The sequence below is a fragment of the Bactrocera tryoni genome, chromosome 3 (assembly GCF_016617805.1).
Source record: "Bactrocera tryoni isolate S06 chromosome 3, CSIRO_BtryS06_freeze2, whole genome shotgun sequence".
Lineage (NCBI taxonomy): Eukaryota > Metazoa > Arthropoda > Insecta > Diptera > Tephritidae > Bactrocera > Bactrocera tryoni.
The window spans coordinates 80205726-80217991 of record NC_052501.1 but is presented as its reverse complement, the minus strand read 5'-3'; the positions used below and the strand labels follow the sequence as shown (position 1 = coordinate 80217991).

Sequence of the window (12266 nt, the reverse complement as noted above, 5' to 3'; positions counted from 1 at the left end):
CTGTACTTATGTTTGTATGTGTGTGTGTGTTTGCATAGATGTATGTTTGTGTGTGTTGTCTTCAGTTACGCTCTTGTTTTCATTACCAAAATTTCGTACGTCTGCCTGAATGTCAATATGCCGGCACCAAACAGCATGTATGTGTGTGTTGTTGTTGTTGTTTTAGGCAAGTCGCACAACTTTTTCGAAATTTTAGTTGCTTCTGCCGTTCTTTTTTGTGTTTTTTTTCGGGGCTTCTTTATTTTAACATTGTTATCGCAGACGATTTTAGCATGTGAATTCGGTTTCTGCAAGTGTTGAATTTAAACGAATTCGAATTGTTGATTATTCGCAACTTGATAGCAGAGTTTATACTAAAAACGAATAGCGGTATTCATTATAAGGTATAAAGAAACGATCTGTGTCAAATTTCGTGAAGATATCCTATGAAATGGAAACATTTTCCATACCAAGACTTGAGTTTATTCGGTCAGTTCTCTCGAGAACCCTAGACAATTGTTCAAAATCTCCAAAAAAAAGTTATTATATTGCCTTTTATTTTGCTAGGAAAGCCATTTTTTGTTTGCAATAAAACCTTCTTACGGAACAGTTGTTTTCGAAATGAGCCCTCGAAACAGGCCATTTTTTCCGCAAAATTTTTCCAAAAAAAATCAAAATTCAATGCATAATGGAAACCCCAAAACCGTATTGCACCGGCTAGCATACGTTAAGATATTTCAAAGACCTACGAGCCTCAGAACATAGAAACAAAATGAAGAAGATGAGGACAAGCATACAGCGTGTTCTACGCTAGATATAACGGGTTTTTCAATAAGGGCGCTACAAAAGTAGACGACGTTATATTTTTTCCCGCTCTTTTGACATTTCTCTTCAGTAAGGTTCCCCGTTTTATCGTGGAAAGATATATGATCCAACAACGAGTCGAAATTATTAAAATTTGCTACCGAAATTCGAAGTCAGTGACCTCAACTTTAAGAGCGCTACGTTCAATTTATAAACAAAGAAGTGCCCGTAGTGTCGAGAATATTGCTGCCGCTAGCGCATGAATTGAGGAAGACCCAAATCAGTCTCTCCCACGTGATTCTCAAGCATTGGTCTACATCCTTTCAAGATCAATTGACGCAAGAACTGAAGCCGCTTGACCACCAGAATCGTCGTATGTTCATGAATGGGGCTGAGCAACAACTTGAAAATAATTCAGATTTTGATCGAAAAATTATGTTCAGCGATGAGGCTCATTTCTGACTGAATGGCTTCGTCAATAAGCAAAATATGATATGTTGGTCAGGCAACTATACATACTCCATGAGTCACCATTGCATCCCAAAAAAATTATGGTTTGTTGCGGTTTATGGGCCGTTATTGGGCCGTAGTTTCTGTTAAACTAACCTTACAAAATGTTCAAGTAGACGTCCAAAATCCAGAATGTACTCATTTTTGTTTTTCGGTATTATAAAGTGATTTTTCGGTATTTTTTTAGTTTATGGCGGCCAGTGAAATTTAGGTTCCCACAGCAGAAAATTCCGCTTATTAAAAAATTTAAACAAAAACCGATCCGGAATTACCGAATCAGAATGTTTGCCAGTTAAAAAGCTTTGATAAAGCTCTGACGGTTTTTCTCAGCTGAAATGAAGTGCGTAATATTATATGATATCAAATCTATAGACTATAGACTTAGTGCAGAAAGAAGCTTCTGAAAATTATTGAGAAAGAAAGAAATTCATCATGTATTGAAACGCTTCGGAAACGAAAGCTAAAATAACAAACACTTAGGGAAAAGTATTTTACAGGCGATCTGAGTCGGGAAAAGGAAGGAGAAGGGCTCGGTTGAATTTTTAAGGCTTAAGTATGGTCTATCTCGATTTCCGGCAAAACTATGAGTCCTTTGCAAAAAAGTTATACGGCAATGTTGTGAGTAATGAAAAGGTCTATAACTTTTGTTCATAGAATTTTTTTATATAACCTAAAAATTAATGTGAAAAACTCACATAACCACGATCTATGCAATCAATGAAAAATGGATCAGTTTTGAAGAAATCTAGCAAATTTTGGTAATGCAATTAAGCAAAGCTGAAGAGAGTAGAAAAGTAAAAAGGACCACAACTTACATGGAAAATCAATAGAACTCTACCGAAAAGGACGCCAAAAAGTATGTAGAACCAAGTATAAAATATTGGAAAAGTTATACGACATTGCTTTGGTAAATACTCTTCTGAAATAAACTGTAGCCAAGAAAGATACATGTACACATATTCAGTGAAAGATCTATCAAACCGAACCTCTATTAAGCGGACATTACCACGAACCGTGCACATTGGCCAGTGCCAACATATTTTGAAATTTATTAAGGACAATCTATTAATCGGACAACTCTATTAGCCGGACAGAACGGCTGGTCCCACCAGTGTCCGCTTAAGGGTTATTTCCTTGTATACACATCAACATACAAGTACATACATATGTATAACACATGTATAGCAACATTGTTAGCCTCATTTGGCAACTCAAACGAATCAAATTTATTCCATGAAATCATAATTATAAAAGCGCCCAAATACAAAATCAATACCTCGCCGCCAATATGGATTTCGCACAGTGCGGATGGTACCGTAATTACAGGATAATTTCAATTTTCCACGCTATGTAATCGCTACGACATTTTCATTACGTCTGAGGCACATCAAAGGGTGAGTTACTTACTTTGCGTCTTACACAAAAGTCGAGGGAACTTCTTAAGAAAACTCGAAGGCAATACAAACTTTTCTATGGCTTTGTTCACTTTCATATATTTCTCCCTTTTCCTTAGGGGCATTAGAGAGAGCGCTTGTCACGTGCATACATGCGCCCTTCAACAATTGCGCTGCGTAACGAGTTTTGCTTCACTTGCCGAAAAACGGAGTATATCCCTTGTTAGTCCGCACAGAAAAAAAAAACAACTACGCAATATTTCCGGCTTTCCGCTTATACTTATGTGTGTAAAAATTATATCCCTCAATTCTTTTCGTCGCCTTTTATTACATTTTATTTACACACTGCGGTCCTTGTTGCTCGTTAGACGGCCGAGGCTTTATTTACGCTGGTTTTGGTTGCCGAACTTTTTGAGTTGTCTTGTTTACATGTACTCCAACTCACCGTTGGAGCGACTGTCGGCTGTCAACTTGCCGGCACGTCTGGCAAGCGGTGTTTCACCCGAACCGCGTCCCAAACTCCGCATCTGCGCCCCAAAAGTGTGTCTGCCATGGCGCTGTGTTGCGTCTGTGACATTTCGCCGCACATCCTTTGGGAATACCTGTGTTTTTACGCCCCCGCAATTGTGTGACGACACGCTACATACGAACGGAGAGAGAGTCGAGGTTTTAGAACTTTACCTGCCTCTGCAAGCGCATCATATTTACGAGTATAAATCTATATACAGTCGGTGGGCATAATCATATATACATATACCATATATATAATCACATATGTATGCATGTAGCTATATATGTATGTACTTGGCGAGGTTAACAACACTTGCTGCACTTACATGCTGTTACCGTTAATTTACCGAGTCTGCGAACACCTGTATGCCCTTGGCGCAGCATAAGCGCTCTAATATGGTCTCTTTACACGGTTTTCTGCCTTCACATCCGCTTTTGCAATTATTTTTTCCGTTAGCTCGTGCACAATGTTACTTTAATTCAATCGATTATTGTCACCTTCGTTGCTGCGTCGGCTCGTGGGAGGTACTTGTACTATGGTTATGGCTTTGTAAGCTTAAATTAATTTGTAAAAGGGTATTAAGTGTTCTTTCTTATCCTTTTTGCAATGTGTTTTAAGTTCCGAAAGGGAGTATTATCAACGGATGAACACAGTCGGGCTAAAATAGTGGAACGTACAACTCGAGCCTGCCTCCAACAAGCAGTTCAGTAGTTACCCAGCCGGTGCTTAGTGACCGCAATGAAATTTACAAATTTGGGTATCTCTACCATTGAGGGATTGAGAAGCTCTGAGGTTGTGTAAGCAGGTGAACTGTCAACCGAAGCAGAAAGCCACAATAAAGAAACGAGACCTCGACTCGTTAACAACCCGATTAGAAGTCAGCACCTCCTTTGGACGATAATAAATGAAGCAGCGGAAGAAATCACTATGGGGACCAAAGTCACGCGACCAAATACGCAACAATGTTGACAGCCAAGAAACAGTGTCCTAAAGGACGGTCATATAAAAATACTATGGATGACCTGCAGCATTAAGCTCTTGAATGGAATTAAAAAACTACAGATGCTTCAACTACGGCGATCTATAATTGGAATGCAAAGAGCCACACAGCCATGGATTATGCATAAGATATGGGAAACCCGAGCACAAGCTGAAAGACTGCAAAAACCCACCGAGCTGCTGTCGATGCACGAAGCATGGTCAAACGGATCATATCCCAGGGCCTTAAACGTAGGAGTCGTGCAGGAAACGAGCAAGGGTATGAAGACGCCACATCTCATGTTAGAACTCGGATCCAATGTAGCAAACAAAAGCGAGCAATAGAAAATAGTTTAAGGGGAAGACCGGCAGACAACGTCGCTATTGAGACTATAACGAAAAGGAACAATTTCAAAGAAAAAAACTTGGCGGCAGTGTGCTCGGTCCAATCTACAAAAAGGGAACCTCCACAATCTGCGTCAACTACCGTGGGATAAGCCTAAACAAAATCGCATATAAGATTCTATCGAGGGAACTGTGTGAAAAATTAAAACCCTACCCTCAACAAACTGATTGGACTTTATGAGTAAGGCTACAGGCCTGGAAAATCAACAACTGACCAGAAATTCACCATGCGCCAAATCTTGAAAAAACCGTTAAAAAAGAATCGACACACAGCAACTCTTCGTCGATTTTGACGGGACAAAACGAAGCTGCCCTTTTTCCGCTTTGTCAACAAGTGCTACTTCGAGAGTTACAGAAAAAATACTCCAGCTCTGAGAGTATTCGACGCAGTACCCGCTAGGCGACGCTTAGGAAGAAGAAGTCCTCCACACCGTTGGAAAGACCAGGTGGAGAAGGACCTGGCCACATTGGAATCTGCAATCGGCGACAAACAGTGAAGAGGAAGAACGGCTGGCGCGCTGTTGTCAATTCGGTTATAACCGAGTAAGCGGTGTCTACGCCAAAAAATAAGAAGAAGAAGTCAAGGGGTGTGGGTGTCAAGCAACCACCATTTACTAAAATGACAAAAATAGCTTTACGTGATGGAAACTTTTGAACTCAAATTCGTAAACAATAATACCCCACAGACCTCTTAGGACATCAATCTAAAATTTTTCCTTCAGATTTGTCTAATAGTGTTCTTGTGCAAAAACTCTCTGTGCTTCTTTTTAAGTAATCAGTTGCTTAGATAGACAGCAAGATGAACGAAAAGACACAAAGAGATGTTAGAAGTTAGGAAAAGTGGCGTCAGTAAGCATTTCATATTGGCAAATACACTAAGAACTTGGAGAGCAGAAGATTTATGTTTAGATATTTGGTTATACATATATAGTATATATACCTATTTTTTTGTTGGTTATATACATATTTGTGTTTTATCTTTTAACCGATATTTTTGAAACAATACGAAATTTTTGGGAAAATTTTACTATAGATAAATATAGTTTAACTAAGAGGATACCTAAATGACCCCTGGCTACTTTTCGAGTGTAAAGTCTATGATTGTCTCTCTCAATGAACAAAATATAATATAACAATATTCTTTATAAATATTCATAATACTAATCAATAATATCCACTTACCTCTAATAACTAGAAAATACGGGTTTCAATACACGTCCAACTATTGAAAAATTCCTCAGTTTGGTTTCTCTTTGCGGAAAAAAATTTCGAGTTTACGACAGTTTCATTATAAATGCGCAATAAAAGCACTTTTATTACACTAATTGAATGTTACAACTGGCACAAAGACATAAAAAAGAATAATATTTAGATAACAAAAACAAAAAATGGCGGTTCTTACAAAGAAAAACACAAATTTACAGTTGATGAGGACGGTTCTCTTTTAGGATATTCAGCACAAACACTTTTACAAAGCGAGTTAAAGAGAAGACGTCTTACATAAATATTTTATGTACTTGTTGTTGTATTTCTTGCATAAAATGTTTATGTACTTGTTGTTGTATTTTTTACATAAATGTTTTATGTACTTTTTTGTCGCATTTCCTTTGCTCATATTTTGTTACTCAATAATAAATAATTCAGAGCACTTAAAGCGGCGACAAAGCAAAGCAAAATGAAAAGCTCACTTAAAATGCTGAAAAACCAAAAGTTCGTAAAAGCAAAATTGAAATTAAAAAGAAAACACAACAACAACACACCGTTGCTGAAAGCGTTTGTTGCAGCAGCGCCACAAACAAAACAAAAAAGGCAAGAAAAGCAAATAAAGTAAATAAATGAGTGGCGACGCGTTGTGCGGCCAATGCCCCGAAGTAACCGCTGCCAGGAAAATTTTTCGAAAAGGATCAACTACAAAGGCGCGCGACAGAGTGCAGCCAAATGCGAGCACAATAAAGTAGAACGCGACAGCGCGGCCAACAGTTGGGCTGACCAGGCTGGACGGACGACGCGCAAGTAATTGAATGGGGCGGCATTTATACAGGGTGGCAAGGGCGCGCTGTACAAATATATATGTACACACAGCCGCATGCGTGTTGTTGGTTCGACCGGTGCCCGCTGCCGGACCGTTGCTTACTCGCGCTCTGTTTACATTATCGAATTTTATGCTAAGTACAAAGTAAACGAACATTTTGTAATTTGTTACATTTTTTTCGCTTTTCGGCACCGACCTGCAATTACTATAGATGCGGAGAGTGAACTAGTGTGCTGGCAATCATGTATGGAAAATCAATATTTAGTTGAATTTGTTGACAGTAGTTCTGTTGCCGTGTCTGAGCTTATAAAGTTGAATTATTTTGATGTCATGTGGTCATTAGAATTGTTTATGGGCTTTTAGCCACTGGATGAATATATTTTCTATTAAATTTGAGCAATTATACTTGAAGTGGTCACTCAGTTTTTGAGCTATCGTTGTGAAATTTTTCAGAAGTCCTTTTTTCGCAGATAAGCTGCTTATTTGTCGGAATTGTTAATATTGGATCACTATGGCATATAGCTGCCATACAAACTGAGCGATCAAATTTAGGTGCTTATATGGAAAAATTTTTATTTGACAAGATATCTTAACAAAATTTGGCACAGAATATTGACCAAGACTAGGCTATAACCTCTGAAGAAATTGCTCAAATCGGTGCACTATAGCATATAGCTGTCATACAAAGTGATCGATCCAATTTAAGTGCTTGTATGGAAAACTGTTCTATTTAATGAGATATCTTCATGAAATTTTTGAAATATTAATGCCTAATGTAACGCTATAATTTCTGAAAAACTTGTTCAGATCGGCCCACTATAGCTTACAGCTGCCATATAAACCCACCGGTCTAAATAATGTTCTTCTACGGTAAACTTTTTTATTTGAGAAGATACTCACGAAATTTGGCAGCAAATATAACTCAGGCTTCATTATCCGAAGAAGTTCTTGCTATCGGACAAATATGACACATATGTAGCTGTCATATAAACCGACTGATCAAATGCTAAGTGCTTGTATGGAAAATTTTTTTATTTGAGAAGATATCTTCACGAAATTTGGCAAAGATTATTATTCAGAAAAGAGTTACAATCGCACAATAAATTGTTCAGAAGGGATCACTATAGCTTACAGCTGCCAAACAAACCGACCAGTCGAAAGCAAATCCTTTACGGTATTTGTGAAGGGTATTATAGCTTCAGTGCAACCGAAGTATAGGATTTTTTAAGCTAATATTAGAATTTTACAAGTTTTTAAAGATATTTGATTTTATTTTTTATTATTTTATTTTTTCTTTATTTCTTTTTAACTTTGTTTTATGCTCTGGCTCAAAAAAAAATTATTATTTTTTTTGTGTTGTTTATTCTTTGTTGTATTTAAAATGTATTTGTTTTTCATTTTTTAAGTTAATTTTAATATCTTTTGAAATTTATTTTAATAGATTAGGTTCTTGTATAATTTTACTTTATATTACATTATTTTAATTAATTTATTTTATTTAAGATAACTTTTGTTTTACTTGCTATTTAATTTTTTGTTGTAAGTTACATATATTACTTAATTTTATTTATTTATTATAATTTTTTTTTAATTTTTTATTAGCAAATTTTTGCTTTTTTTGATTAATTTAATTGAATTTTATATATTTCATTTTATCTTATTTTATTCTATTATATTATATTTTATTTTTTATAGTTTTTTTTTATTTTTTTTTTTTAATTTTTTCATTGAATTTACTTATTTTCTTTTATTTTACTTAATTTTATTTTATTTTCAAATTTATTCTTCAGTTAAATTTAATGTGTATAAGAACAAATTTTGCTTCACTTGCTTTTTTTTGTATTTTATATCATATAATTTTATTTATTTTTTTGGCAATTTTTAATAGTTTTTTTTTAATTTTTTTTTTAATTTAATTTAATTATTTTGTTTTATTTTACTTGATTTAATTTTTTTTATCCCTCTAGGTCAACCAACAAAATTATCCTTCAGTTAAATTTATACACACTAAAGACAATTTTTTTACATACTATTCTATGTTATGTTGTATTTTATACAATTTAATTTAATTTATTTTTATTCATTCATTTTATTTTATTTTACTTTATATTTTTTTTTATTATTATTTTATTTTTATTTGATTTTATTTTAGTTCATCTATATTTTATGTTGTTATTATATTTTAATTATGTGTACCTAATTTATTTTTAGTTTATATTTTTATTTTATTTTATTTTATTTTATTTTTTTTTTATTTTATTTTATTTTATTTTATTTTATTTTACGTTATAAATTATATTTCCTTTTTTTATGGTGTTATAATAATTGTCGAAAGTCACTATTTTCCCAATTTCATCTATAACTTCTACAAATTATCTTCTTAGCCCTTAATCTAAGGCGCAATCTCTTGCAGTTCTGCCTTCTGACATCCGGCCGCTGCAGCGCTTACGCTTTCACTCATTTATTTTCAATCAATTCAACACAAATATTTGGCAAACATATTTTGATTGCAAATCATTTTCCACGTGAACGCATACAAATGCTTTGCCAAACGCGCCGCCATGCTGCTGGCCCAGCAACGAAAATGTGAAATATGCCCCCATTTTCAACCACCACAGCCAGCACACAACAACAGAAATAATATTGAAACAAAAAAATTAAAGCAACGGAAACAAAGGTGAATCGTTTGCGCTCGTTTAAGCGTTTTGTTGCAGGAATTTCACACAAAAATGCGCATTTAAGTGCCTGTGACGCATTCAGCGACTGACGACGCTTCCGTCTGCCGTTTTCCGCTTCCTACAGGCACACAAACGCATATATGCGTGAACTGCATATACTCCAACAAGGAACTCCGCCACACATAAGTATGTACATATGTATGTGCGCTTGTGGTTCACAGGTATTTTCGCGTTTGTAGCAAAGTACAATAACAGCACATTTGTCAAAAAAAGTTTTGAAATCGGGGATGTCAACAAATGTGTAAGCAAATCCTGGCACAAAGCAAGTAGGTGGAAAAAAGTGGGAAAAGACTTTAGGCTTCACTCTGCCGCTGGACTCCAGGCTCCACTCTGCCGCTTGACGGTTGGCAGCTCAGCGGCGCCTGGCGCTGTGACCTTCATCGCGTAGTATGGGCAGCGACGACGACGTCTTCTCTCCACTCGCAGTCATTTGCTGTTGTTGTTAGTGCGCTGCTTGGCTTTGTTTTTACACACACACGAAAAATACACTTTTTTCACGGCTTTTACGGTTTCTTTTTGACTACTTTGTGCCACACGCTGCCGCTGCAAAGCCAATTATCTGAAGCCCCGCTGGAATAACACACGAATTTTCAAAATTTCAAAGCGCACTTTGCGTTTTTTAATTCAACATTTCGCATTTGCATTTTTTCCCAAACTTTTTTCGTACACAATGGAAGCCAAAACTTTTCACTATTAACACACACACACACCCATACACATACATACATGTATATACTTGATTTATGGTAGTTACTATACTTCCAAGTATTGTACGATTTTTCACTACGTTTTCACAGTTAATTCAGCATGAGCGCGCGCGCGTCCGTTCCGTATCGAAGTCGGTGTTGAATTGAATTCGCAGCAAACATTGAAGACGTCACATACGAAAATCCAACTGGCCAACTGCTCTCTGGCGGGCAGCAGGGACGGAGGGCGGTTGGGTTTTTAACTGGCTTGTACAGTGGTTTATCAGTGTGTGTGGCAAAATCAACCACTGTACAGCAACAGCAACAACTACACAACAAACGCATGCGCTTTCTTGTGTCAGTGGAACGATGTGGCAGTGAAACGCGACAGTGTGCTGCTAGCTTAATACTTACTTTTTTTACTTCGGGGTACCCTGTGAGAGTTGAGACTAGTTACTTTTTAATTTAATATAAGCTTAAGAAAAGATAACATTGCATTATATAATGGTTCTAGTGCTACAGTTTTTATAATATTTCATACATTTTTGGAAAGTATCCATAGCATTCATAAAAAAACTATGCCATCGTGAACACCCGGTGCTCAGACAGCGAATTCATGCCTTTGTATACACCCTGTACCTGTGTTTAACAAGCGGTATAAATAAAGAGGTATTGCCAGGTATGTTTTTTTTTCTTGTTTTGTCAATAACCGGAAATGCTGAATTTGAATATTCGACAAAAATTATAAAAAATACTGTAAACTTCAAAAATTTTCAATTTTCTGATATTGCGATATCTCAGATAGTTTTTGAGTTACAGCTTTCCAAGGTATTTTCCTTCAAAATAAATTTTCCTTCAAAGTAAATGGTCACCATTTTTTCAATTTTAGTTTTTTTTTTGATTATTTTAAGACCCCTTCTGCCAGGTTAGATTAGATAGCTGATCGAAAGATCGCACTTGAACTACCATAAATAGTTCTTTAAAATGCTATAAAAACTCCTTTAATTCGAACTTATAAAACAGCAAAGCGCTTTGGGAACAATAAAAACTTGTTCAGGCGTTTAATTTCTATCCCTACCAGTTCGCTGGGACATCTGAAAATGTGTGCTCCTAAGTGTTGAAGCCTTGATCTCGCAAACGCGGAACAATCAAGAAGAAAGATTCTCAAGCGTACACCATGTACGCCTACAATAGGACAGTGGTCTGTTAGAACTCCCTCAACCATTGAGAGGATAGCGTTACTGAGGGCAAAGAGCTTACTGATTCGCTTACGTTCGGCCTTGAGCCAAAAGGATCTTGTGACAGTGCATGAATCGATTGTAGCGCAGTGCTGGTTCAGTTCGCGGGAAGCCCAGCTATACATTAATAGAACACACGGGGAGAAGAGAGCATCAGCGCGTTCCCATTCTACTGTTTGCGGTGCTAGAGAGGCCTTGCTTGACAGCTCATCAGCTTTACAGTTGCTTGCAATTCCGCTGTGGCGCTGTGACCTGGCACATACATATACCAGTCTTATCACAAAGTGACTCGCTACCTTTGATAATAAAGTTAAGCATTCCTTAACCACTCTTGAATGCATGATTAGTGATCTCAAAACTGGCATCGCCGCCCTGCTGTCAAAGTCAACATTCACTTCTCTAAAGAAGGCTGCACACCGAGCCAGGAGATCTACCGCCCCCTTAATGGCTGTGATCTCCGCCTGAGAAATACCGATAGACAAAAAGTCTGCAACTATTTAAAGTTGATAGAGAGTTCCTGGCAATATACCCCTCCAACAATCCTTGCACCAAGTTTTGACCCATTCATAAAAAAAAGCTCACTGCCCCTCTCCTCCACTGGCTTCTACCCACTCACGGCTCCCTCGCAGGTATATGGATAGAGAAAAAGCCGCCAGAGTTTGGTTTAGCGACTTATGGTCTTTTCTAAGGCCCTCCACCACACAAAGACTCCATAGAACATAGTGGATTTTTACTATTATAGTGTTGTAGAGCCGAAGAACTACTTTCAGTGAGAGACCCCACCTTTTCCCAATAGCTCTTCTGCAGCAGTACAAGGCAGTCGATGGTTTCTCTCTTCGATATTAAGCTTCCATGAAAGCTTCCTATCGGTCATCCTATAGAATCGTCCTTTACGAGTTTTAGCAAGGATTTTCACAGGTTATTCGAGGACCTTATATAGGCTAAGCCCTACTAAAAACTCTGTTCGTATCTCCAAATGTAGAAGTATCGA

General features: G+C 36.9%; 1 protein-coding gene across 4 annotated transcripts in view; it reads right to left on the bottom strand.

The window, feature by feature from the left end:
- The window catches only part of LOC120770935 (protein unzipped), a 114034-nt gene extending 103833 nt beyond the window's left edge, over positions 1-10201 (bottom strand). The window contains exons 1-2 of one of the 4 annotated variants that reach the window (XM_040098640.1): positions 10074-10201; positions 5764-5919 (exon numbers count right to left, since the gene is read on the bottom strand). The gene's annotated coding sequence lies outside the window, so the exon portion shown is untranslated. The remainder of the gene's footprint in view (positions 1-5763; positions 5920-10073) is intronic. The other 3 variants (XM_040098639.1, XM_040098642.1, XM_040098643.1) reach the window with 3 other exon arrangements.
- Between the last annotated feature and the right edge of the window lie 2065 nt (positions 10202-12266).